Below are 11120 nucleotides of genomic sequence, written 5' to 3' on the forward strand. Positions count from 1 at the left end.
AATAGGGATCTGACCTCATTTATAGGCAAACAGGCAGCAGGCAACCTTGCAAATGGCACAGCACGAATAGAATCAAGAGAGTTCTGAATGATTTAAGTAGAAAAGAACATTAAATGAAATAGTACATGTGAAAGTATGTGTTCTATCCCTGGTTCAGCTTACATCCTGAAGCTGTTAACCATTCACAGCAGTATCAACCTTCATATCCAGAGGGGAGATCATCCAACTGAAAGGTTACAACTGGCAGCCCTCAGGCCAAATAAAACCCATAAACCTAGTTTGTATGATTTCATAGTGCTTAAAACTCGTTTTGGGAGATTGGGATTGACATATATACACTAATATGTATAAAATAGATAACTAATAAGAACCTGCTGTATAAAAAAATTAAAACTCAAAAATTCAAAGAAGAAAAAAACTTGTTTTGAGTCAACTTTTAAAAAATCAGTATCTTTTCAGGACTTCCCTGGTTGTCCAGTGGCAAAGAATCCTCCTTCCAATGCAGGGAATGGGGGTTCGACCCCTGGTCAGGGAACTAAGATCCCACACGCCACGGGGCAGCTAAGCCCGCGGGCCACAACTGCTGAGCTCATGCGCCTCAATGAGAGAGCCCGTGTGCCGCAAACTACAGAACCCACACGCTCTGGAGCCCACGTGCCACAACTAGAGAGAGAAAACCCACATGCCACAACTAGAGAGAAGCCCGAGTGCTACAACTAGAGAGAAGCCCATGTGCCACAAAGAAAGATCCCACATGCCTCAACGAAGACCCCCGCATGCCGCAACTAAGACTGGATGCAGCCAAAAAAAAAAAAAAAAAAAGAAAGAAAGAAAATAAATAAATTTTTAAAAAATCAGTATCTTTTCAGTGAAAAAAAAGTCCAACTTGCAGTGTCAATGCCCTCCTGTCAAAGGCTATCAAGAACGAACCTATAATTGAACAAAGTTGGGTTTACTGGCTCATTGCAATGAGGGAGACCACACAATACGGGAAACTGTGAGGCATCTCAGTAAGAGATGTTGTAAATGACTTATTACAGGATTTGAGCTTGTGTTAGGTTTCTGGGAAGGATTCAAGGAAACGGGCTTTGTTCTGATTTGGATGCTGTGAGGAAGTGGGGAATAGTTCTATGATTGGTATCTTAAAACTTTTTATCTAAATGGTGGGAAGAAAGGAGCAAGATTAAAGCTATCATTGATAAAGAAAGTGAAGTAATTTATATTAGGCAGGATAGGGATACTTGGCATTTCTGTTGTTTGGATAATGTTCTTGTTTTTGACTGTGTTCAGACATAACGACAGGGTGGTCTTGTTTTTATCCTGATCCATCACAGTGACAGAGTGGCCTTGTCTCTGTGATACTGGTGTTCTGTAAAATTGTTTATGTTTATCAAGAGAAAACAACAGTCTAGCTGTGAGTGTCACACTAGCTCCTATCAACACCAAGGCCTAGATGATAGTGCCAGGCCAGCTCCAGGCTGTCAGAGGATGCTTTCTCTTTCTCTGTCTCCCTCTTAGCCAAAGGCAGATGGAGTCAAGCCTCAGAACTTTAGCCTACTAGCCAGCTCTTCACCATTGCCAAGATTTTGTCCATCAGGAGACTGTCAAGAGAACATCTATAGTGAGCCTATGGTTAGTCTTTCCTTCTCCTTTTGTTGCAGAATGAGTTCTCAAATCCTCTGACATGATGATGGTTGCACAGTAGCATTTAAAACTCTGACCAGAATATATCAGCCAACTGCACCACAGGACATTACCAGAAACTAAATAGTTATTAATCCTTGTAACAGATCTTGAAGACAGGGGCCTAGAGTATCAAATCCAGGCAATGAAAACATGTCCCAAAGTCCAGCTTGCCTTTTTTAGCGATTCAAGTGACTTTTTTTTTTTTTTTAAGCATAGTCACAGGCTGCTCAACTTGACCTGTGTTTATATAGGGGCAGCAAGCAGTGTTTGCCAAAGCATAAATTTCCCCTTGGTTAATGAATTTAAATTTAAACTAGTTGTTGGGCTTCTGAGTAGAAGTTGGCATTTATGATGTCTGCTGAGGTTAGAGGCAAGATTTGGATCACCTTTTCCAGTACTATTACCCCTCTCTGGGAAGTATAGCTCATACAGCATACATGATAATGAAATAGGTTATCCCTCCTGGGAGTTTTCCTGAATAGCCTGTTCTTGAACAGCCTGCCTCATTTTGGAGATTTCTGGAGAAGTGGTAGTTTAAAATATCTGAAAGGCTCTTAACAATTACTCTGAATACACAGGATAAGTTAGAGTGCAGCAGGCAGGTAAAAGCCTGATGTCTGCATAGGAAGTCGGACCCTACTGAGGCATAGGTTGTATTGGGAGTACCCAATTTTTGGACTCTTGAGGTGGACAGATTCCTTGAGTGGAGTTACATAGTGCTTGCAAATAGGTTGGAGTGTCTCAGAAGAGAATAGACTATTATAGCAAAGATAGCCCCAACCTTATATCCCATTCCTGATGACCTAGGTTTTATGGGTAGGGTTATAACGACCTCAGCAGAAGCATTTCGTTCAAGTACAAGTTTGTAAGACTGAACTTTGGAATTAATTATGTGAGAAAAACTTAAGACCAGAAAGGACTTGTAGAAGGATATCTACCTTCTGAAGTGTTTGAAGTTATTACATTTTTTTGTCAGCAGGATTAGATGGGGAGGCAACGGTTCCACGAATGAGTTAAATTCAGAGCAATACCTAAGGTCTGAGAAATACACACCGGCATTTTTTTTTTTTTTTTTTTAAGCAGTGAAAGGAGACCACAAGGGGTCAAAAGTAACAGGATGAAGATAGGGAAGACCATATTAAGATAACTTTTAATCAGTTAAAGAGGATGTTAAAGACAGTAATAGGCAATATTACTAGGAGAACAAAGGGTATGGAAGAGGGCACTGAAGAAGCAAAAAATCTTGTTCTGCAGAAGCTATTCATATGTGCGGTTAGCACCTTTTCCCTTCATCTTGGACAGAAGCTGCCCACAGTCAGCAGCTTCCAGAAAATGTCTAACAATCCTCAGTTTGAGGTCCCCCAATGGACTGGATGTCCAGAACTCTGGAGTAAGTGATGCACCTCTTTTCACTTAGGAAACATGAACCGAAAGATCAACAACTTGGAGTTTATTGTTATGTCAGTTATCTGTTAAAGGTTCTTTTTGTAGAGGCTCAAGGGCAGTTTTTTTCTGATTCTTTTCCAGAAGAACAAACCTCCAGGTTTCAGATCATGCAGAGCTGCTTAGGTGGGTGTTTTGGAAATGCAGCTTATATCTATTGGTGCTAAATCTGGAGGTATTATATGAATCCCTGAAGAAGTTAGTCACGTAAGTATAATGGGGTCAGTCTAGGATTGGAAGTGATTCCCAAATGCATGGAGCAGTTAACTCAGAAGGAGATAACCTGTGGGTCCTGGAGGGACCCACAGTTGATCTTATTTTATCAAGGGCAATGGCAAAACTTTGGGTTTCTGAGAGTTTTGATAATTATGAGTTTTTTCATTCCTTTAGTTCTCTTTCTTTTTGCTGAAGATAGTGGATGATATGGACAGTGTATTTTCCAAGTAAAAGGTATAAAGAATTTTTTAAAAATAATGGTACCAGTGAAATATGTCTCTTTGTTACTAGAGAGATAAATTGAGACCCCTTTCCCCAACGGTGGGAATTTAAAAATCAAGCAATTTTTTCTCTGCTAATATGTCCATAGCTCTCCAGCAAGAAAAAGTCTCAATCCAGCCTGAGAATAAACAATAACTAGAACATACTTATAGTTCATTTGGAGGTGTTCACAGAGCCTCAAGGCTTTGGTTCTTGTCCATGTCCTACCTTTGCAGTCTTACCAGGAATATGTCACTGGCTGGTAAGATGTGCATTGGAAAATCCTCAGCAATACCCTTAAAGTTACCCCCCACCAATGTTGGTTCAATGTTGTCAATTTATCTCTGCTATTCAGGCAATATCAAGAAGCATTCTTGCTAAACTCCATTTTTACTATGGCTACTTCCTTAGATAACAGAAAAACATCTACAAGTTTTTAATTTGCTGTCCATTTTCTAGGGACTACTATAGATGTCAGGGAATCTCTCTTTCTTTCTTTCTTTTTGGATTAAAAAAATTTTTTTGAAATAATATTAGATTCACAAGAAGTTGCAAAAATAGTATGAAAAGGGTACCATGTACCCAGTTTCTCCCAGTGGTAACATCTTACATAACTGTAGTACAGTATCAAAACCAGGAAATCGACATTGGTACAATCCACAGACCTTATTCAGATTTCATCAGTTTCATATACATTCATTGCATTTGTGTGTATATATACAGTTATATGCACACATGGAATTTTATCACATGTAGATTTGTGTAACCACTACCACAATCAAGATACAGAACTGTTCCATCACCACAGAGATACCTCGTGTTATCCCTTTATAGTCACACACCCCCTCTCCCCACACCACCTTACCCCAGCCTTGTCTTAACCTTTGGCCACCACCAATCCATTCTCCATGTCAATAACTGTGTAATTTCTAGAATGTTGTATAAACAGAATCATACAGTATGGAACATTTTGAGATTGACTTTTTTTCACTCAGTATAACTCCCTTGAGGTCCAACTAATTTGTTGCATGTATCGATAGTTTGTTCCTTTTTATTGATGAGTAGTATAGTAACCAATAGCTGAGAAGCCTAACAGGAGACTGTGAGGCAACCCCAAAATTAACAGTGGAAGAAAGCTGTTACCACTCCTGGAACTAGAGGAACAAAGGGCAGCGTTACCAGATCCCAGGGCCAGGGTCACCTGTAGAAGCCAGAATTGTGGCCAACCTTTCTTGTGGGAGCTGGACCCACGTGAGAGCTATTGCCATCATGGGAGATGATACTTAATGTGGAGATGGGAGTTGGGGTGGAGGAGGGTGCTGGTAGAGAAATGCCCTGGCTTCTCCCTTCCCCCTGCTTTTCATTCTCCTTCCATGGACTTGCATTTGCTGAACCAACTGGAAGCCAGCTGACATGACTGCCTGAGACAGGTAGCCTGCAGCGGTCACCTTGCCACAAAACTGAGCACATCAGGTTTTGACAGTTCCCTAACAAAGAAAAACAGCCATGGGCTTCTCCTTCTTCACGTTAGGAGGGTGGCTGGGTTTACAGAGTTGCAGTGAAGGACAGTGATATGTAAAAGGAAACAATAATATTTCACAGGCAGATAGGCCACCAGCTGAGAAGTACTGAACATTTTCTGTCAACAGAAGAGTCTTTAGAATGGGTAACCATTTTAGTTAGTAGAGACCTTAGAACTAAATCAAGGGAAAATTTCCCATACTCTGCTATTGTTGCTATAGTTCTTAGATGAGGCATCTACGTCTTGGCTACTGGGTCTAATAAAAAACTGAAATAAGCAGTAGGCCTCTGATTATTCCCATGTAACTGACCAGTACCCCAAATGCTTGATCACACTTTTCATGAACAAAAAGGGAAGGGGCTTGTGAATCTAAAATTCTGGAAACAGATCTTTTTGTAGACAGTTATCATACCAGTCTTTGTGCTTAAATATGTATGCTTTATTTTTTAACTTGAAAAGTATACAATTCTTGACATATATTCATATTAATATACTTTACTTATGTGTAAATAACTTAGAAAGATAACCTCTCTTTTCAATTTATTATTATTTTCTTAAATTGTGAGTTTAGTAGACAAAAGAGCTCTCACAATAGTTTTGAATTAATTAAATTTGGTAAATTCCAGATAAACCTAATGATTCCTATTGTTCTTTTTATAGAAAAAAAGGAGCAGATCTTTGTGCTATTTGATGGCTATTTTAGGAAACCCAAACATAGCTTAGGCACACAAAAAAATATCCTAATAGTTTTATTAGCCTAAATTTGGGGCCTGAATTTAGGAAAGGCAAAATCAAGAATAGTTGTAGAGGAAACAACATATAAGTAATAAATAAATATCTAAAGAAAAGATATATTTATAGGCAATGTTGTAAAAACACACAGCAATGAACAACAATGGTTATTAGGAATTTAACTTTTAAAAAAAAACAACTCTTTTCAAAAATGATTTAAGGACTTCCCTGGTGGTGCAGTGGTTAAGAATCCGCCTGCTAATGCAGGGGATACAGGTTCAAGCCCTGGTCCCGGAAGATCCCACGTGCTGCGGAGCAACTAAGCCCATGCGCCACAACTACTGAGCCTGCGCTCTAGAGCCCGTGAGCCACAACTACTGAGACCACGTGCCGCAGCTACTGAAGCCCGTGTGCCTAGAGCCTGTGCTCCGCAACAAGAGGAGCCACTGCAATGAGAAGCCCACACACCGCTATGAAGAGTAGCCCCCGCTCACCACAACTAGAGAAAGCCTGCGCACAGCAACGAAGACCCAACACAGCCAAAATTAATTAATTAATTTTTAAAAAATGATTTAAGAGTATGTCAAAAAGCACCAAGAGTTAATAGGATATTTTTAGTGACAAAAAGGAAAGAGTAGACTTTCCCTGCTCGCTGCAACTAGAGAAAGCCCATGCACAGCAACGAAGACCCAAAGAAGAAAGAAAGGAAGGAAGGAAGGAAGGGACTTCTACTAGTCTGGACATTAAAAAAAAAAAAAAGCCCCAATTCTCATTTTCCTCCTTTTATATATTATTCATGTAACAATTTTCAGTAAATGATTTATTAATATACCTTTACATATATGTGTATTTAGGCATTCACAGATATATAAATACACAAATAGGTAATAAATTGAAAGCCTTAAAACATAATTAGGGACTTCGCTGGTGGCGCAGTGCTTAAGAATCTGCCTGCCAATGCAGGGGACATGGGTTCAAGCCCTGGTCTGGGAAGATTCCACATGCCGCAGAGCAACTAAGCCCATGCGCCACAACTACTGAGCCTGCGCTCTAGAGCTCGCATGCCACAACTACTGAGCCCGCGTGCCACAACTACTGAAGCCTGCACGCCTAGAGTCCGTGCTCTGCAACAAGGGAAGCCACCGCAATGAGAAGCCCGCGCACCGCAACGAAGAGTAGCCCCCGCTCGCTGCAACCAGCGAAAGCCTGCGCACAGCAATGAAGACCCAACGCAGCCAAAAATAAAAAAGTAAAAAATAAATAAAATTTAAAAAAAAAAGATAAATAAGTTCTGGGGATGTAATGTACAGCATGGTGAGTATTTTTAAAAATTTCAAAAGATAAATCATATATGAAAACTAAGATAATTTACTTAACTTATAAAATCAATATAAAAAGTAAAAAGGTTTAAATCATAAGAAAACTAACCCTGATCTTGTACAAACCAAAATATTGTGCTGGCATTATTTTTACATGGCAAATTAAAATGCAAATACACTGGATCACGCCAAAAACTCTTCTTTTATCTTGGAACTAAGGCCTTACCTATAATTACAAAGCCTATTACATAAATATACTTTTCAGAGCCCACAAAGGAAACATATATAGTTTAGCAATTCTTTCAGACATTTTTGATTACAGGTGACCCTTGAACAACGTGGGGGTTAAGGAACTTAAGAAACAACACCCCCAGTCCCCCACCCCCCAAGGCACAATTGACCCCCTCCTCAAACTTAGCTACTAATAGCCTTACTGATAATATAAACATTTAACACATATTTTTTGTTATATGTATTATATAATGTATTCTTACAATAAAGTAAGCTAGAGAAAATGTTATTAAGAAAGTCATAACTTCAATAAAGATGTTTAAAAAAAAAAAAGAAAGTCATAAGGAAGAGAAAATACACTTAAAGTACTGATTGTATTTATCGATACTGATACCATATGTTTACATGGTCTGTTTACAAGATGAATCATCTGTCAGTACCTACGTCAATACTGCCTTATGTTACATTGTAGATAGTAAATGTATTAGTAACACTAGACATCAAAAATGAAAAGACAGGGAATTCCCTGGTGGTCCAGTGGTTAGGGCTCCGTGCTTCCACTGCCAGGGGCATGGGTTCGATCCCTGGTCAGGAAACTAAGATCCTGCATGCCGCACAACGCAGCCAAAAAAAAAAACAAAACAAAAGATAGTGTGAAAAAGAAATTTATATTTATTTACAGATAAAACGATTCATGCATTGATAATGAAGCAGCAATATGACTACCTTCTGGTAACCTAGTATAATCGATAGTGCCATGTATAGTCTGTAAATGTTTGTGTGTGTGAGTTTTGATAAATTTTTGCTTTTTCTTTATATATATATATATTTTTGGCTACGTTGGGTCTTCGTTGCTGCGCACAGGCTTTCTCTAGTTGTGGCGAGCGGGAGCTACTCTTTGTTGCGGTGCGCGGGCTTCTCATTGCGGTGGCTTCTCTTGTTGCGGAGCACGGGCTCTTCTCTTGTTGTGTGCAGGCTTCAGTAGTTGCAGCACGCAGGCTCAGTAGTTGCAGCACGTGGGCTTCAGTAGTTGCAGCGTGCAGGTTCTAGGGTGCACGGGCTTCAGTACTTGTGGCTCGCGGGCTCTAGAGCGCAGGCTCAGTAGTTGTGGCACAGGTGCTTAGTTGCTCTGCGGCATGTGGGATCTTCCCAGACCAAGGATCAAACCCATGTCCCCTGCATTGGTAGGCGGATTCTTAACCACTGCGCCACCAGGGAAGTCCCAAATTTTCCCTTTTTATAATAGATTTGGTATATTTTATGATAGTAAATAATAAAATACACTAGTATCTGTTTATAATTTATGCATTCATGATATACCTTTCTCTTAATTATTTTTGATATTTTTAGGCTACACGTTTTCTCAAATTGTTACAAATCCCCCCACAATTTTTTCCAATATATTTACTGAAAACAATTCACGTATGCTTGCGGACCTGTGGAGTTCAAACCCATATTTTTCGAGGGCCAACTGTATTTAACTGGATTGCGCACATTCAATGAAATATTTTTTTGATAAGTTAATCTTTAAACTTTTCCAAGAGAGGAAAATGGACAGCAAAAAAAGTGAGAGGGAGCTACTACAGACAAATATGAAACTATCACTCTAAAAAGCTAATCCATGTTCCCTTCTGCAAGTAAAGATGAAAGTTTAAATGCAAAAACCTTCCAGATTTTGACATATACATACACACACACAAAGAGTGACATTCCACCTAATTTTAAAACTATCTTAGGCGCTTGACAATTTCATAGAGCTATACAATTTAAAAATCAGTATTTATTAATCTCCAAAGTACGGAAATGAAATATCACCTATGTCAAACAAAATAATCTCTCTTTTTGACAACCAAGACAATCTCCTCATGAGGGTTTCTTATCTTTTTGTTCTAAGGTAACTCTCAAATAAAGAATCTTGTTCTTGTCCCAAGTTCCCCAACACGGCCACTGCAATTCTAAATTGTCCCTAGTGAAATTGGGTCAGTTAGAAAGATAAGGGTACGAGTTAGTGTAATTGTGAGAAAACATGAAGGAATCAGGTATTTGGCCCAGTTTTAGTTGAGACAAGAGTTCATAAGGCCAGTGCTGTGCAACCTTGTATCTCTAGAAATTGGCCAAAGACCAGTCATCACTGATCAGAAGCCAGAGAAAACGACCTGATTCTGGGCAGAAGAAATGAAAAAAAGGAGTTCTCAGGGACACAGACAAAACTGAGAAAGAAGTCCTTATAAAGGTTTGGAATGGCAATCTGAGGCAAAGTTTATTCAAAGCACACTGGTTTGAGGATACATTCTGAATTCCATAGTCTCCAGGGCTTGCTGTAGGACAGACTTATTGGGCCTTGGTTGATGGAGTGATTTGTCTGGTTAATTCTGATAACAAAGGACACTCCAGCATGCTAACTAGTTACATGACCCCTGAGCGGCTGGCATCCCCAACTTCTTAGAGGGATAAGTGGTGTTCAGCCACCAGAGACTGAGCAATAAATAACAGGTTCGTGTTGCCCTCAGACATCCAGGGCTACATACCCATCCTTTCCCTATAGACTTTTCCTCTTATAGACAAACAACATTCAAAACACTAGACGGGGGGAACCATGGGAGCAGATAGATGTAGAAAGCCAGAAAACAAATTCCCCAAGGAAAAATAAAAATATAATTGGATAACCAAAAAAATGGAAGAGGACCTTACTCCAAGGAAAATAAACAAAATAATCCCAACACTCAAGGGTCTCAATGAAACATCAGAGCTCAATTCAGCAAGAACTTACCTCCCAGCCATGGGTAGGATGGCACCTCAAATAGTTAGAGACACAAGGGGTCTCAGATGTGCACATTATTACTAAAGTCAAGGGTTCCAGTCCAAGGTAGTGAGGGCTTCAGCTGAATCTCTGTGGATCCTCCATTTCTGATAATGCCCTCCAGCCAAAGACTACCAGGAACACACCTGTAGTAGAATGAGGGAGACGGCACACCATGGGGAACCCATTCTGGGCATCTCAGCAAGTGCATATTAAAAAGGACTTATTAAGGATTGGGGCTTGTGTTAGATGATTTTCTAGGAGGGTTTGAGAAAGGGGAGATTTGCTCTAGGTTGGATGCTGTCAGGAAGTGGGGATAATTCTTTCTGGTTATCTTAATAATTCTTATCTAGAAGTTAGGAGGAATGGATCGGCGCTAAAGCTGTAGTTGGTAAAGAAGCAGCAGTCACTCAAACCGTGGAGAGGGTTGTGTTTGGTCACTTTTGTGGTCTGGACAATGTTCTCATTTTCGTGTTCAGGCATGATTATGGAATGGTCTTTCTCTCAATCCGTCAGCGACTGGTTTTGTCTGATGTTGGTGTTCTGTAAAATTGTTTATGCTCAACAAGGCAACACCACAGCCTAGCTAATAGTGCCAGGCCCCCTACTAGCAACACTAAGGCTTCTGAAGGAAGAGTGCAAACTAGCTCCCAGTTATCATGAGCTGCTTTTCTCTTTTTCACCAGCTACATTTGAAAAATCAGAATTGGCAATCCTTTTGGTAAAACATGGGCTCTTCAGGTCACCACAGGCCTCATGACTCCCCAGTACCTTGTAACTGGTCTGCCCCACTCATTTACACTCCTACCTTGTCTCCTGGCATTTAAATTTGCACCCCTCACTAGCAGAAAAGGAACCAAGCAATCCCAGAGAGAAGTGACTTGCCTGATCACCCAGTGAACTGATGGCA

The sequence above is a fragment of the Balaenoptera ricei genome, chromosome 15, assembly GCF_028023285.1.
Source record: "Balaenoptera ricei isolate mBalRic1 chromosome 15, mBalRic1.hap2, whole genome shotgun sequence".
NCBI classification, from domain to species: domain Eukaryota; kingdom Metazoa; phylum Chordata; class Mammalia; order Artiodactyla; family Balaenopteridae; genus Balaenoptera; species Balaenoptera ricei.